Here is a 17960-nt window from a genome sequence, read left to right on the forward strand (position 1 = left end):
GAATGTGTATGATGCTTAGCCAATCCTGGTTGTTCAATTTTTGCTGAGCACCCGCAATATTTCAAGATATTATGCTCATCCCTCCATTCTCAGCCAGACCTATTGGCTTTGTCAGGTATATACCACTCTAACACCCTGACATGCATTTATGTGGGGGCAGTGTGGGGAGCCCACTCCTGCACTGCCATGCTGGCGACCCAACTGGCTGGCTTTGCTTATTGCCAGTGGGTGAGCCAGCGATTGGATTTTCCCTGTCTGCTCCATGCAGGCAGTGTGCTCTTCTTGCAGTGGCTGCTACCATCCCATCAGACACAGGCTTGGGGAGCCGGGTGAGCCCACCACCATTGGTGGCCATGATGGTGCTCCGTAGTCTGCTTTCCTTGATGAGTGCCAGGATTGGGGTCCTGAGGCCCTTTCTTCCTTCTTAGGAAGCGTTCTGGCATACTTCTATTCTCTTTTCCTCATTGGGGGCCAGGGAATGGGGTACTGGGCCCCTTTCAAGCATAAGATGGCCCAGGGGATGGAGTACCTGAGCCTCACAGAGCTCTGAGGTGGTGGCCCAATGCAAACCCCCTCCTGCAGCATTGATAATTAATACAACTTGTGCAGATTCTGGGCCCTGGCCCACTCCTGGGGTACTTTCTGAAAAGAACAGCAGAGCCCCAAGTGCTCTGTTTTCTCGGTGAGGGCTCAATGTTCAAATCCTTTAAGGATGGGTCTCTATGATCTTTATCCCATTATGGCATCAGGGGACTTCTCCTTCCAGATTGCTCCAAAGCTGTCCATTTCCATTGTCCAAATCTTCGTCTTTTCCTTGTACAAGTGCACTTAAATGGGGAGAATAAAGGTGTTTCACTGAGATCCTGAGAAGGAAAGAGTGGGACAAAAATCTGCCTTTGTTAATTAGCAGGTACACTGTACCACGGTTGGGACAACCCAGGCCCATGGAACAAAGGAGGAAGCCCAGACATCTGGAGTCAACACAGGAGAGGGCTCCTCTTTGAAGATTTAATGGGATTTTTCCTGACAGTGATGTCAGGTATGAGGCCCCCGTAGGAGATGTGTGAAGAGACCACTGATGAGCATCATCTTGGATTGGCCCATCATGCTAGGCAGGAACTTTGGAACAAGGATGAAGTGATGACGCAACTTCCTTGAATTGGAAGGGATGCCTAGCATCTACAACTTTCCATCACCACTCTGCAGCATTGTTCAGTAAGTACACAGGGGTGGGCCAGAGCCCTGAGTCGGTGCAAGCTTCATAATTATTATTTCTTTGGTAAGGGGCTGTGTAGTACCACCATCACCAGAGCTCTGCAAGTCCTGGGGCTCTATCCTCCTTTGGGTCTTTCTTTCTGTAGCTATGTTTTTGCAACCTATTCAAGCTGCTCTCATTCTGATGACAGTGGGTTAGTGTCTGTTCCTGTGAAGGGCAGTTTGTCAGGTGGTACAACTGCAGAGTGCAGCACAAGGAGTGAAATGCCTATTGCCAATCAGTCCAAAGATTCTAAGTATGTCTTTAGTTCATCGGGCTCAAAGAGTTCTCACTTTCTCCCTCTTCTGTGGTCAACAAAATACTCAGGTTCTAAAAGTCTATATCTGATGTCCCATTTACTAAGGAGAGGATGTAGTGGCATACTGTCTTTATGTTTAGGGCAGTTTCATATGAAAAGTCAGTGGATGTAAAAATAATATGGTTCTTGTTTCAAAATGACATTTTTTTGCTGATTATATAACCAATCTGGCATGTTAATGACACAGAAACAAAGTATAATCAGCCTATGAACTGAGGTTTCTGATTTAGCATGGATCCTATGAGCCATCTGGATTTTCATTGGTCGGTAAGAAGCAAATCCAGTGATTTTGGATGTGAACACAAAGAGAAGTGCAAGCATTGCTTTCAGTCTCTATTTGCTGTGAGACTCATAAAAACATTACATTATTTCTCCTGGTACTATCCTCCATGTCAGCCATTTTCCTACAGAGATGCCAGAATGCCTCCATTATATCAGGGCACTGATGTAGGTGTTCTAGATGTTCTTTCATAACTTCCACTTTCCTATCAGTGATCTCAATTTTTGACTTAACGGATGTTAGTATGGTTTGAGGGTCTGGACCATGACTACAATTGTTATTGTGTCCTTCATGGAGCCAGTTGGTGACCTATTGGACAGGATACAACACAGGAGTGTCTTTATGGTTCATGAGCAGTTTCTGTGGTTGATATTGTTTTGCCTCCCACTGCGTCAGCAAGCAGCAGCTGGAAGTATGACTTTGGTTTTCACATCAGGATGCACAGACCATGAATGAGTTCTGCTTGTCTCTGTTAGAGTTAGTGTGTTCTAATAGTTCATGGAAGGTGTTAAACCTGGCATCCTTAGTGTGGTTCCCCTAACTTTATTTTGTCTTCTGACCTGTTATGCTGATTTCATTTTCGCTGGATTTAGGATTATGTGAACTCTACCACTGCTAACCAGTACTAAGGTGCAGGTTGTCTGTACCTTAATACATGCTGATATTGGCTTATCCACAACTGGCATCTTTAATTTACTAGTAGGCCCCTAGTAAAGTGCATCATATGTGACCATGGCCTGTAATCTTAAATGCTACTGGCGGGCTTTCAGCACTGATTGTCAGTAGCGTTTTAAACATGTCTCAGGCCTGCCACTGAAGGTCCTGTGTGTGTAGTTTTAAACAGTAATTTGGACCTGGCAAGGGCACCTATCGCTAGGCCTAAACTTTCCTTTTTGTTATATATAAGTCACTTCCAAGGTAGGCCCTAGTTGGCCCCAAGGTCAAAGTGCAGTGTATTTAAAAAGTTGAACATGTACTTTTAAGTTTAACATGTACTGGTAGTGACAAATTATTAAATGTGTTTTTCACCACCGCAGGGCCTATGACTCCCATAGGATAACTTCTGAATAGGAAAATATAGAAATTCGGAGTTTAGTGTCTCTGGACTCACAATTTATGGTGACATTGGATTTTATATTGTAAGTCTGAAAATAACACTTTTAGAAAGCTGGAATTTTCTTACTTTAACCATTCTGTGCCTCTGCCTGTCTCTGAATACACATCTGGGGTGGGTGACAGCTGGGCTTTATGCATTACTACTAGACAGTCACACACAAAGGAAGCTGGTGTGTGACATTTTCATTCTGATGGCCCAGCATCAGGCTGATGGGTCTTCCTGGGCTAGATGGGAGGGAGGAGTTGACACTTGCACCTGAATAGGGATTTGCCTCTTCCTACACAAGAGCTGCAGAGTGTCTAGACCTATGGAAAGAAGGGAAGTCTCCCCAACCTCAAAGGCTCAACTGGGTATAAGTACTGGACCCCAAGCCCCACTAAATCAGTACACTTTAAATCTACCAGGAAGTAGGACTGCTGGGCTGCAAGGAGGGACTGCCACTCTGCTCAACTGCACTGCTGTGTTGGGCTACTGCCTCTTGCCTGGGAGTGAGAAGGACTGGACTTTGCTCTCTTCGTTCACTACAGAACCAAGTGACTCCAAGGGCTAGCTGACTTGCCTCCTGTTCTGGAAATCCCAGGGCCATCAAAGACGTCTTTCAACTTTGCTTCAGCTGCGGGACTCAGCCTTGAGGCCTCTCTTGCCTGAGGTACTAATCCAGTCCTGTGCCTCACAAACTGGGTTCTTCAGTAGTTTCTCACCAAAAACAGATGCATCTAGGCCTTTGATACCATTGCGCTGCTCAGAACCGACGCAGTGCACTTGGAAGGTGATGCAGTTCTGATTCGATGATGACGCGGGACCAGACTGTGAGGTTTGATGACGAAGCAGCACCCATCCAAGGACAACACAGTGCAGCTCGATGATGATGCATCACATGCATTGAAAGGGATTTGATGCAGACTCAGGTGCTCATTCTGTGTTTAGCAGGCGGCGGAGGCCTGACCACTCAGGACAACACCCGCCATATTCCGACTTCACCGCAGGGATGGCGGGCAGAAACAGTGTTTTCACCCACCAGCCCTGTGGTGAAGAGGGCCTTAAAATTGACGCCAGCTCGGAATCAAACCCGGCGCCAATGTGGCGATGCAGCGGGTGCAGCAGCCCCGTCGCGCATTTCCGTGCCCTTAAATCAGGCAGCGTAATGTGCGATGGGTCTGTGCATGGGCAGTGCAGGGGGCCCCCGGCACCCATATTGTGCCAGCTTTTCCACAGCGGCGTGAACCGCCATGGAAAGGCTGGCGGAAAGGAACTCGTAATCCGGTGGGGAGCGCTGCTTTTAGCGCTGCTCTGGTGGATTACAACCGCCGGGACTACCATGCTGGAGGCCGTCTCTGGCGTAGCGGTGGCGGTAATATTACCACAATGTTTCACCCACTGTCGGAATGTGACGTATCGGACAGCCACTACCGACGGTCCAATGGCCACCCCGAGACTGGAGGTCTGAATACCGGCAGACTCGGAATGAGCACCTCTGTGTCCAGCGGTGAGACACAAATCAGAACCAACACATAGGCCCTCATTACAACCCTGGTATGGGCAGTGCAGGGGCCCCCTGCCACCGCCCCGTGCAGCTTTTCACTGTCTGCTGTGCAGAAAGTGAAAAGAGCGACGGGTGCAAGTGCACCCGTCACACAGCTGCTACACCGCCGGCTCCATTTGGAGCCGGCTCCTGTGTTGTGGCCCCGATCCCCGCTGGGCCGGCGGGCAGAAACCAGTTTTCCGTCCGCCGGCCCAGCGGGGATCTCCTGATGGACACGGCGGCAGTGCGGCTGAATTGGTGGCCGCCCGGCGGTCCAAACTTGGCAGGCGGCTTCAGCCGCCCGCCACGGTAGTAGTGACCCCCTTAAAGTCTTTAAACTCAAAGCTTGCTCCATCCAAGCTACTATTTCAGCAGGCCCTGCACGGTCAGTCTGAACTTTGTATATACCCTGGTCTGGCACAACCTCATGTAACCTTTTTGCGCTATTGACTTTAAAGCACCAAATTGCAGTTTATTCTTTAAAATTCATATATTGAATTCTACTGTTTATATTTTTGTTATTTTGGTTGTGTTTTATTCAGATAAATGTTCTTCATTGTTCTTAACTGGAGTGGAGTCTTTTTTGTGGTGCCTTTCACTGTGTTATTACAATTTAAGTGTTGTACAAATACTTAATGCATTACCTCCTAAGTTAAGCCTGACTGCTGTGTGCCAAGCTACCAGGGTGTGAGAACAATTTAATGTAGGTTGTGTATTTGACTTACCCTGAGTTAAATTGTAGTCCTTACTTACAAAGGGTGCATAACTCTTCCAACTAGAGACCCCATTTCTCACAGACGGATTATGCCAACAAAATGTCATCTATGTCCAATCGATCAGTGAATGATGTTTTCTGTGCAGATACCTCCTTGGCTAGGCTACCAAATTAACATGTTCAATTGTCAGAAGTGGCAGGAATGCAAAAGGGTGAGCAGGGCTCAGTCATCAAATATGGTAGAAAGTTGTTAGGAGCACCATTGTTGATGCATGAGACATCATATTGGCTGGTCTTTTTCAAGTTTCAGTAAGCACATAGACATGGTAGCATGGTTAATGAGAGCAGAGGCCACCTCAAGGACAAATGCATGGGGAGTGGTGTTTACTATCAGAGCTCCTAAGGGTAATACTTCAAGGAGATAGCTGGGACCCACCCGAAGCCTTTACCGCTGAATGGTGCTGTAGTCAGGGCCATCCATGGGCCCAATCAGCAGAAAACCCTGTAATTCTGAGGACTCCACTAAGGTTATAGTATCTGAGCCAGAGTCACAGCACAGTCAGCAGTACAAAGGAACAAGGGGAAACAAGATTCAGCCCCTGCATTATTGCAGTGGATTTGCTGGGCGGGCTAAAATGGCAAGTACCACAAGAGAAATGACAGTCTTCAGCATTAGCACTCCTGAAGCACCTCAAGACCTGTGTTTCTTATCCTTTTTTATGAGTCCTCAAACAACTATACAGAGAGGCAAATGTTGTGCAGAAAATTTCAACTTCTGCCCCTGCAATAGTACTTTTATTTCAGAATCTGGTATCTACTTCTCTTCATACTCTAACTGGGCTCAGCATAGGAGGTGCCATAGTATTACACTGTCTTACTAGTCCCGGTGAATGGAAAAACAAGTGGTCTATCAGCAAGGCAGTGAGGAATCACCCAGGGTTCCAAGGGAGAAAATTGTTATAAAGACCCTTCAAATAATATCCTTTTCTTCAGTCTTTATTCTTCTATCTCTACTGCTTCAATAACAGTTCTCCACACAGCTGCTCTTCCAGCTCCTCAACGTTCTACTGTCAACTCCAGCCCCACTAACTGTCAAACTCTTCCATTCTAAGGGGAAAGGGGAGGGGGAACATACTACTTCTATCCGTGTATATATTAAACTTCTACTAAGATAAACCTATTTATATAGAATAATTATATATTGCTTATTTAATTAAAACTACGATACAACAGAAATCACACAAATTGCAATTTTTCATTAGGAAATCGCAAATAGGAAAAATCATGTTTTGGGAGCAGAATGATGTCTTCACATTGAGCGAGTCAATATACACATCCTCTTCTTAGTGTTCTGTATTACAGAGGAAAGTAATGTTTATGGGAAGTGATTCAACAGACTCACATTGTTTGGCTGCAAACAAGAGGAAATCTAGTAAGGGAAAAGGAAGAAAAAAATATTGGTGCTAGAAAGCACAAGATGAAATTTTCTGAGAAGGAAGTTGAGCTTCTTACTGAGTAGTGTGTTACTCATAAAGAGGAGCTTTAGAAAGAGTTTTTTTCAGTGTGCCTGAACCTCACAGAACTAAAATCTGGTCTGAAATCTCAGACGCAATAAATCCCATTGGTGTTAGGCAGCATACCATCCAAAGAGGAGGTGGCAATTGGCCTGGAAGACTCACGTGGGACAAGTGGACTATAACCAACACCCATGGAAACTTTAATTTAAGCAACAAATCAGCCTGAGAGTGTAACTGGGGTTTCCAACATGAATACCTAAAATCCACGAACTGCAACTGAAGGTAACAAAGAAAGTAGTTTATTATTTCAATAGATTTATTAAAAATGATTGTTTATCTATGTAGTCAGTAATGAATGAATTATATTCAATGCAATTATTTCATTGTTTCATTTCATTGTTTCATGGTCACCAAAAACATGATATTAAAACACATCTAAATATTTCTTACAGAAGTATCACACTAGATGGAGCATGACAGTGAAGAAGATTGAACTATACTTAGTAATTGTGATATGGACCAGCACACACACACTCACATGCATACTAACACTCATCCACATGCAAATACACTCAAGAAGAAATTTACAAGAACCTAAGCTTGCACTCATCATTCACAAGTACATAAAAATATACACTCCCATTCATATCAAACACATGCACGTACACATGTGTTCATCCATGCATCCAAACAATTTTCTAAAAAAGTACTTACCGAGGGAGTGGAAGGAGCTGAATGCTTCAGGGAGGCAAGGGAAAATGTGATGATCCCACTGCCTTTTTCTCAATGGCTGACCTTGTCATGGGTCAGCCAATGAGAGGGAGACCTTCCCTACCTACTCAAATAGTGAGATGGGGTCAGCAAAAGTTGCTGACACCCTCCCCCTCACTCTGTGAAAGGCGTCATGATTCATGATAAACACTCACCCCTGGGAACTTTAGGACTTAAAATTTAAGCATCAAGGTCTGAGGTTGTCAACAGAGCGCCCCCTTGTCATGAGTTGAAAGACCTCACAGCACTTTACAGGAATGATAAGGTCACACCCTCAGGGCTGCAGTCAACACTGAAGAAGGTGCCAAGATGAGATCTGTACGCAAAACCCAACAATGCCTCATTGAATAAATAGATCAGGTTTGAACTGTTAATTAAAGAGGGAGAAAAGGAGGAGGAAAAATACAAAAGGCCAGGGGGGAGATGTTAACTGTAAATAAAGATGTAAATTAATGCGTTGTTTGAAGATGGACTACATTAGGCCACACTGCACTGTCACATTTCTCTGATGACTATAGGGTATGTCTCTGAGAATCTGTCATGAAAGAAGTCTTAAAACCAACCTGATTCCTAGGAGCAGGGCATCAGCGAATTCGTAAAAATACCTCTTTCTGCTCCCTTTGCTCCCTTTGCTCTTTCTCCAGATTTAAGAGCCCTACTTATGTTCAGCATTTCTAAACCCCTCAAGTTTAGATAAAGGAATGAATCCTCTGTCATCCATCCAAAAATGTGTGTGATATAGATCCATTCACGGAGATTATTTCTTGATGTACCACAGTAAGGTACCCAAGATCATGTAGTAGGAGCATGAGGAGCTAGGATTTAAAACTTGAAACATAACTTTGTATTTAATGTTTTTTAAAGGCTCGATAAATCTGAACTGATGCTCTGAAAATGTACATCCTTCGGGTACTCGGATTGTGGGAGGTTGTTAGCGCGTCAGACCTTCATAAGTAAACTTACAAGGGGATGCAAGTAGGTCAATTATGCTTTTGACTCGCATTTAAGATGTTCCCATTATAGATTCAGTATATGCAGATCAATAATCAGCAATCAATCAATAACATTAATAATCAATAATGATCAGTAGAATTAGTCATCAATAGGAGTCAGTAATTATCACACACCATGACCTTTCAGTCATGAATAACCACAACTTTTAGCAAAAGTTAGAATATTTATTTCCCTATATTATCAATGCTAAAGTCACATAAAATAATCTCAAAATCAAATGATAAACATACAGAAATATCACTGGCTGCCCAAAGCTGCGAAAGAAACGTAATCAAATCAAAGGTTGAACAATTACACATTTTAAGGTTATGGTGCAAATTAATAACAAGAACAATTGAGCAAACGATATTTCATGCATTTAAATTCAGCAAGGGAAAGACATCAACTATTAATCCATATAGCAAACTTTCATTGGTGAGGATCCTTATCTAACACCAGATTAGCATTAGCATGTTGGGCTTCATGCAAAACAATTTAGTCAACACAAATTTAGAAAACATCTAACTATGGCTCTATCAAAATAGTGTGGTTGGTACCTAGAAAGAAAAAGCAAACAGGCATAACAAAACACATGCGTAACAGTATACCTCTCCTCAATTGAATTGGCAAGCTAAGATAGTCTTTGTCATCAGGACATCAGTTCGGTCAGCAAGGCATCAAGATTCAGCATCAAAGTTCAGAAAAAGCAAAGGCCCTCATTACAACCTTGGCGAGCGGCAGAGGTTCAAACCGCCATGAAAAGGCTGGAGGGAGGGGGACTCGTAATCCCCTCTGGAAAAGGCTTTTCTGGAAATCTGGACCTTGACTCTGGATCATGTAACAAGTTTGGAGCAACAGATCTGAAACTTCTATTCTTTTGGATTTGGACATTGATATTTAATTTGAGGATATTAACATTATGTTGAAAGCCATCTTATTTTTCTCAGAAATATATGGAAAATCATTATTTAATGTAAACTGACTCATGAGTACTATATTTTTGATATTACAATGAGTTCCTCTTGTATTTAATGATATTTATTAGTGCGTGAGCACACATCAAGACTCAGGGGTGGGGTCTTTCAAGGGTGCACCGTTAGAGGATTTGACCTTTATTGATATTCACCTCGTTACCCAGAGCGCCCAGTATTCTCCCAGTATAGCACACCCACACGTAAATAGAGCTCTCTCCATTCCAGCACTGATCCCTGCAACATTACCCCGCTGTTCTCTCATCAAAGGACTTTGTGGGAAAGTCGCCCTCAGCATGCCTTTAACTGGTCATAAAGTTCTAGCCACCCATCACCTAAGTCCCACCACCCTCCTGCCTAGACACATCATACATACTGGTCAGAGCCCATCATAGGCGGAGTATTTCACAAATTTCATAAATAAAAAAAACACAGTGCTGTGATGTGGCGAACGAGCATCACCAAAGTTAGCTGAACCCAGAAATGTCACTCTTCTAATGTTAATATTACCAAATTACCTGATTTTGGGAGCAAAGGTGTTATCTGTCCACAAACACAGACCATTTTTTCTAAAAACCTAGATTTCCATACACAGAGAACAGCTCTGGCCCTTTATATTGTTCCCGTAAAGTACCTGAACTTCTCGCTTGATATATAGAAAACTGCTGTACTGGTTGGGACAGCTGGGCAGTCTCAGCTTTGCTGACAGATGAGGGTGCTACTGCAAAATGGAGCTGTTGCTGAATTATTCAGTGGTGGCTCATGTGCACTGAAATCATGGTGCCCAAATTTCGGGAAGCCCTGCACTTGAATGGCAGGGCACTGTTCATTACTGTAAGTCACATTTAGGGCCAGATTTATACTTTTTGATGCAAAACTGCGCTAATGCAGTTTTGCGTAAAAAATGTTAGCACTGGCTAGCGTCATTTCTTAATGCCACCTGTGCGTCAAATTTATACTTTGATGCTGGGGGGTGCTAAGAATAGGTTAGAGTCCTTTTCCTGACGCTAACCATTGAGCTGTGTCAAAGGCAAAATTACGTCAACACAGGCAAAATGACTCTAATCTGGTTTGCGACATGGAAAAATTTTACAAAACAGATATGTGCCATTTTTCCACGCAATAGCGTCAAAAAGTGACGCAATCGGAGCAAACAGTGCTAAGGAGCCCCAAAATGGATCCCAGAAGCCAGGAGAGACCCCAGGGAGACCCCAGATAACCAGGAACCAGGAGGACACAGACAAGACCCAGGGGAGAGACAAGAAGAAGAGGAAGCGTCTCTTCAGAGCAGAGGAGCAAGAAATTCAGAGGAGAGAGGTAATGGAGCACCAGCATCAAATCTTCATCACCTCTAAATTGCCAATTGGGAGGAGAGAGGCAATTTGGCAACAGATTGTGGACAAGATCAACAGTGTGGCAGAGGTCAGGAGAACTATCACTGAGTGCAAGAAACACTGGCATGACTGAAAGCACAGGACAAAGGAAAAAATGGCAAGGAACAGGAAGGCAGTACTGCAGACTGGAGGTGGGAGTCCAGCACCGCAAGAGGACTTGGATGAAACGGAGGAGATGGTTGTAGATGTCATCCTGTAGGAAATCATCACTGGTATCGCAGGATAGGACAGCGCAGACTACCAGGAAACAACACATATGCAGGGTTAGTTGCATGGGGGGCAAAAATGCCTAAATGTAAAGTGCAAGAAGGGGAGGCACATACCTACTACACAATGCATGTCAGCCCTGAAAATCAGGCAGTGGAAAGGGCAAAGAGGCACGGCACGGGGCTCCCTGTACTGCCCATGCCAGGTGCATGGGCTGTGCAGGAGCGTCCGGGGGCACAGCACAACAAAACACCAACAACCTTTGCATGGGGGTACACCACCATGCCAAGGCTGCTGGAAATGCTGAAGCAGACCAGGAGGGTAGGGTAGAATGTAAAACTAGTCTGGTGTCACAGAACAGCTGGTATTGTCAGAATGTAAACTAGAGGATAATGCCCAGTCTCAGGCCATTGGCTCAAGCAGCATTTACCATTGACAACAGTTGCCACTACTACCTATGCTGTGTGCGCTGGTCAATTAGGAAATACCAGTTAGGTGCCCATGGCACAAACACAGTCAAAATGAGGGTTCAGTATGACTACATGATCAATCTCCATCAATCCCTATCCAAGTGCAACTCCTGTCAACTGCTCATGTCCATAGGCTCAATAACCATCAGGCACTGTCACATACATAATGATGTACACAGCAGTAATCTTATACCCATGCTGCCCATTCCTGGGTTGACCCCTGTGCCTGTGTGACAATAGCTACAATGCCACCATTGAACATTTCAGGTGTCATAGTGCTAAGACAACTGCATTGAGGGGGGGACATATGTGCGTAGGAAGGCAAACACACCCGCACAGTCACAAGTGGAAATGGAACTCTGCCAGGCCCATCAGTGCAATGCAATGTACCACACATTTGCAAACATCAACATGAGAAACTACCAATGGTAACACCTTCATTGTCTCATGGAAATGCCATAAATGGTATGGTGCTAGTTCTCAGCACCCCATAGGTGTATGTGAAAAATAATAGACTGGGACAGGGCCATATTGTTATGTGTGGTGCTGTGGCATCAGCACACCAGCAATCAATGCAAGGCCTCACCATGCTAATGGAAGCAGAGGGAGGGTTGATGAGGACAAGAACGTGACAAACCACAATTTGGACAGAACCCACACCTAGAAGATGTGACGTAGACAATTGCCCAAACTTCTAACACTACAGGTGACATGCAGGTGGGGCATAGGGCTGAGAGACTGCAAACATTAATGACTGGAACAATGCATGAGAACGAACATGACAACGTACCACCAATAGGAAGTCGGTGACGTCACATTGCAACTGGCACAACACAGACACATTAATTGTACAATATCTCATTGCAGAGGACGATGGCTCTCCTGTGAATCTGTCTGTCCTGGACAACCCTAATGACCTGGATGAGCAGCTGACAACCATCAGCCAGGAAACCCTCCAGACACCACCTCCAGTCGCAAGGAGGAGTATACATGTAGCACCCATCCCAGAGTACCCACCAACCACCCCAATAGTACGACCTACCTACTCAAACACAGCTGAGGACTCTGATGACATAGGGACCACTTTTGAGAGGACAGTAGTGGGGGTTCAGCGGGAGCTGGCCAAGGAGGTGCGGGTGGGGATGCAAACTATGGCAGTCAGCCCTGAGGGGATGCGTATGTGCATGAAGGTGTCCGCAGAACAGTCAGGGACCTAACCACTGCTGTAAGGGAGTTGCCACAACACCTGCCCTCCCAATCTTGCGGCTGCATGCATGACAATAAGCTGGACTCCATGCACTGGGAACTGGCCTCCCTCAGGGCAGAAATGGCTGCCTACCACAGGGATGTTGCTGCCATACTCAATAATCAGCAGCTCCTCCTTGCTGCAGTGATGCCATATGTAGTTTCACAGATGGTAGTTGCCGGGAAATTGGTATTCACTTTTCCAACCAATGAAGTGTGGGTTGCCTCCTCAAACCCACCAGCACCACCATCAAGGGCAGAGGAGATGACACACACATCAGAGGATGGAGATGTGGAATGGATCATCTTCACCCGTAGGAGTACCCAGTAGCACCAGCCCATGCCACATGGGCACTGATTTTCCTTTTCCTGTGCTTGACAACATGCAATTGTTGCCACAGTTGGTGATATGCACTTCTCATCAACACACTGTTAATCTTTCCACTATGGACTGCAATTGTCTCTCACTACTCCATTGGCAATTCATGTTCCTTTTTATTGAATGACACTTCATCTCAGCATGTCCAATGACATGTCCCTCAACCTTGCACTTGTGTTGCATCACAATAGAATGCTTTAGACTAATGGGGTTACAGACATGGACTATGTAAATATTTGACTACAGTACTTTTAAATAAACAGCAGCTACACACCCACTTTGTCTCTGTGTAATGTGACACATCTACTTTGCTGGAGATTTGTGATGCATGTAATATTTCTATGGTCACAGAGTGTCAATAGCAGAGTGCAGAAATAATGTGGGCAGATATCTAGGCACAAGGGCCCTGGTTTATACTTATTTTGCACTGCATTAGCATATATGTTTACGCAAAAGCAGCACAAACATACAAAATATCATTGTATTTTGTAAGTTTGCGTTGCTTTTGTGTCAAAAAATTACACAAATGAAGCGCTAAATAAGTATAAATCAGGGCTTAGGAATCTACAAGATGAATGTCAATGCTGGCCACATCCCCTACAAGCATGTCATTTTGTATGTGACATTTGCTTTAAAACATACATGCCTCACCCACAACATACAGCAGGAATGGCTGTGTAAGAGGGCTTGGCCTCCTCAGCTGGGAGGACAAGTAAAACACATAGGCATGAAATGTATATACTTGAACTCATATGAAATTAGAACTACTCAGTTTAGCAGTGTTGACGTGAACTTCAGGCTGTAGGCAGATGTCCCACAGTGCCCAACATCACAACACAGGATCAAAGCTATTACAGCTTACAAAGCACACCTACATGTCCAATACATGGGGACCATAGTCACCTTGAGTGGTGGGTACAATGGATGGCAGTTGAATTGAGATTTAGATTTGTTGTAGCTGCCAATGTGACAGCTCAGTTGGAAGTGGGAATTAACATGTCAAGACAGGGATGTGGAGGCAGGATGGAATACACAGGCCAACAGACAGTTGACACTGTACGCTCATGCAAAGACCCTGAGCCCCAAGCATCTGACAGATGCAGTAAGGGAGTACCTAAAGCTTTAATTACTATGATAGAAACAGAACTTAAAAGTATGTAACAAACCCATACTAACCTAATCTATCCTAACTATACATTACACACAACTGGCCCTAACTACCCTATGCTAAGCGTACTTACCACATTTAACTACACACTCTAAACAGTTCCCCTCCCACCCCCCTTCTATGATGAGACACACGTAGGACAACATATACTAACCTAAACATATACTAGCTAATACTAAACAAAGATATATATATATATATATTATTTTTTTTAAATACACAAAAGCCCCAACATTAACATCCACCGACCGACCCATAAACTAACATGTAATAATATGAAACCCCCCCAACCTACTTATCCTATCTAAACTACTACCCTACTCTAACCTATCACTAAACCCCTTAAACCAACTACAAAACAGGATGAGGAATGAGGAGGGAGGGGACTGAAGTAGGGGTGAGGGGAGGCAGGAGTTCACAGGTTTGCCCTCCTCATTGTCTTTTTATTTGCCTTGAGCTTCCGGATATTTTTTCCACATCCCTCTGTATTGTGTCAGCTTTTTCAACACTTTCCTCATTTCCCTCTGGAGCTCAGCAACTGAGGGCATGTCCATTGCAGTAGAGGTGGTGGTTAGTGTTGCCAAGGTTGATGGTCCAGAAGGTGTGGTGGTCAGTGGTGCAGACGTTGAAGGTGCAGCAGGTGTGGTGGTTGGTGGTGCCAAGATTGACGGTGCAGAAGGTGGGGCTGATGTGACGGTGGCTGCTGCGGTACTGGCTGCAGTTGTGGTGGTGGCTCCAACCTTTGTGGCCAATGTCTGTCCCCCTTGGCTGAAAGCCCGCCATTCCCCTGTGGTTTGCTCTCTCTGATAGCGTCTTGCCATCAGACTCGGCATCCAATATGTGTCTGTATCTCACTGCCTGATTCTTGAAAGCCCTGATCTCTGCTACATCGATGTTGGCAGCTGTAAAAATTAGACAGCCAACTATCAGTGACATCATTGTGTGATGCATGTACAGATGATAATCTAACACTCTGCCTCAATTTGCACATGCAGTCCAAATCACAGACCAGATGATATAATGTCCCTGATGAATGAAATGGCAACGCTGCCTACCCATTATGTACAAGTAGTACAAGTACAAAAAAAACTTTTTTCGACTTTCAGCAAGTCATAAAAGTATGTCATTATGTATTTTACACCACAGCAAAGCACAGCAAGAGTTGGACCAAATAAAGTGATCTGTGCATTGATGTATTGCAATGTGTCACAATGCAAAGGAATAACTATGTCACATGGGCCAGGCCAACTAATCTTTATCATCTGAATCAACTTTAAGGCTTCCAAGACTAGTGATTTGTAGATGTAATTGGCAGGATGGTATGCAGTTGCTAATCAAAAGGGGTCAGTGTTGTTTGGGACACATGCATGCTTGAATGAGATGACTGTCATCTACACTGTGACCATCACATCTACCTACATATGTGTTGTTTCCCTACCACCGGGCCTCAGGGGGATGGGCATGCAATTCATCATCACAACTGTTGAGGACAAACACGAAGGCATGTCCACTTGTACATGTATTTAGTGAGTGGAACACATGTGAGGAGGTGTCCATAGGTCATTCACATCTACATTCATGTGTCCAGTTGTTGTCAACCATCAACACCTGATCTGCCAACACAATTCCCCAAACATGCACGCCTATTGCATACCACATAAGTGTTACGTAAATGGAGTACAACTTATGGAGCTAGATGCTGGGGGACAGTTACCCATACAGTCCTACATGTACATTACAATACAGGGGTGCGCAATTTTTTGTGGAAAACTGATGCATCACTGTCTTGTGAGAATGAAGGTATGGCTCAGTGCCAATATGCTGACACTGGAGCACTTCCAAGTCCAAGTCACAAGTGGGCCTACATGTGGCTAGTAATCACCTTGTCCACACGCTGCTGCTTCTTGCGCAGCACAAGACTCTCAAGATATGACTCTCTGCCTGTGAATGTCTAACCCTTGCACGGAACACTATGTCAATATCCAGTCAAGTAATATATCAGATCACGTGCCAGCTCATCATATCTTGCAATGAGTGCACCACACAAGAGTCGCTCACACAACAGCTGCAATCACTACACAGGACAGACATTATCATACTTACAGGATACGTCTTGGTCCTGAAATCGAGCCACATCCCCAGTGGTATAGGGGGCAGGCCCACCTGTAAGACATGGAAAGGAAATATATGTTCAATGTCAGATCACTGTACAAACGTGTGGACAACATATCACAGTGTGTAACATTTTATGTGAGTGAGCTGGTGATCCTGCATGTAGACACTCCAACAGACATACCACTGAAAACTCACATTGACACTGATACTCCAGTGAGTGATAGACACACATTTGCACAAATGCACTGGGCCTAACTATCATGTGGTGCTAAAGAAGACAACAGACATTTGTGGCTAATCCTTTTCAGGTGGTACTCCATGTCATGATTTGTATTTGAGTGACAATTTCAATGGCAAGTCCCTGGTGCACTGCAATGCAAGTGACTCAGGTATTGTGGTTTGTGCATCAAGGGACACTGAGTTACTGTGTGATGGACATGTGGCTCAATTTTCAGTCTGCAATTATCATGCATTCAGTGGTCCATAACAGATGTGGCACAGGTGTATGTAGGTAACAAATGCCCCATTGGCAGTGTTCCCTAAGCTGTGTATTCCCCTTTTGGCAACATAATGGCAGGGATCATGTGTGGGTAATGATTACAATGTAGCGCTAAACATTGATTGCCCGCTGTCCTGATACAGTGAAAAGTGGTACGCTAACAGTGTCTTACCTGATCCTCATTGACAGAATGCACGGGCACAGGTGTTGTCATTGCACCTGAAATGTGTGACTAAGGGCCACATGCACAAATATCCGGTTTTGTGAGTCACACATTGCGAGACTTAGCAACTCTAAATTTGCAACTAGGATGATCTGAGGTACAACACTGTCAATGACACTGTTTGCAAATCACAATTGGGGTAGCAAATGACCTACCTCATGAATAGCGGCATTCACAGGGATGATGGCCTGGTGGGCCTGGTGGGCTCAGCAGACCACCATGTCTGTGACTGCTTTCAAAAAGAGATATATATTTTTTTAACAAATGCAGCCTTATTTCATCTAGGGTAAACAAAAAGCATGTCAAAAACCAACATTATGACGTTAATATTTTTTTTTCAAGCAGCCAGTGGTCCGTGAGATCACTTCCTGCTCTGAAACCATTTTTGGGCATGCATTCAAAAAGGGGAAGGAATCCCATGGGGACCCCTCCCCTTTTGCAAATGGGTTAGCACCAACTTGAAACTAGTGGTAACTGCAATTGTTTAGTGCCAGCATTTGTGGTCACCAAACAATCAATCAGCGGATTGCGACTCGCTAATAGGAAGGGAACGCCCCTTCCTAAATGCCACCACCAAACCATTTTTTCTTGACGTAAACACACAAAATCTGAAAATTAGGCTGTTTGTGACAATTAAAAATAGCTTGGTACATATGGCCCAAAGTGATAGTCGTACATGACTCAACAAATCTCAGGACAGCCTTGTTAACATGTATAGACTTGTGGACTACATCTTAGTCCTTTGATACTAACAGTTTGTTCTGCTTGCATTCAACATGGCCACAAATATTGCATGCAGC

The sequence above is a fragment of the Pleurodeles waltl genome, chromosome 3_1 (genome assembly GCF_031143425.1).
Source record: "Pleurodeles waltl isolate 20211129_DDA chromosome 3_1, aPleWal1.hap1.20221129, whole genome shotgun sequence".
Taxonomy (NCBI): domain Eukaryota; kingdom Metazoa; phylum Chordata; class Amphibia; order Caudata; family Salamandridae; genus Pleurodeles; species Pleurodeles waltl.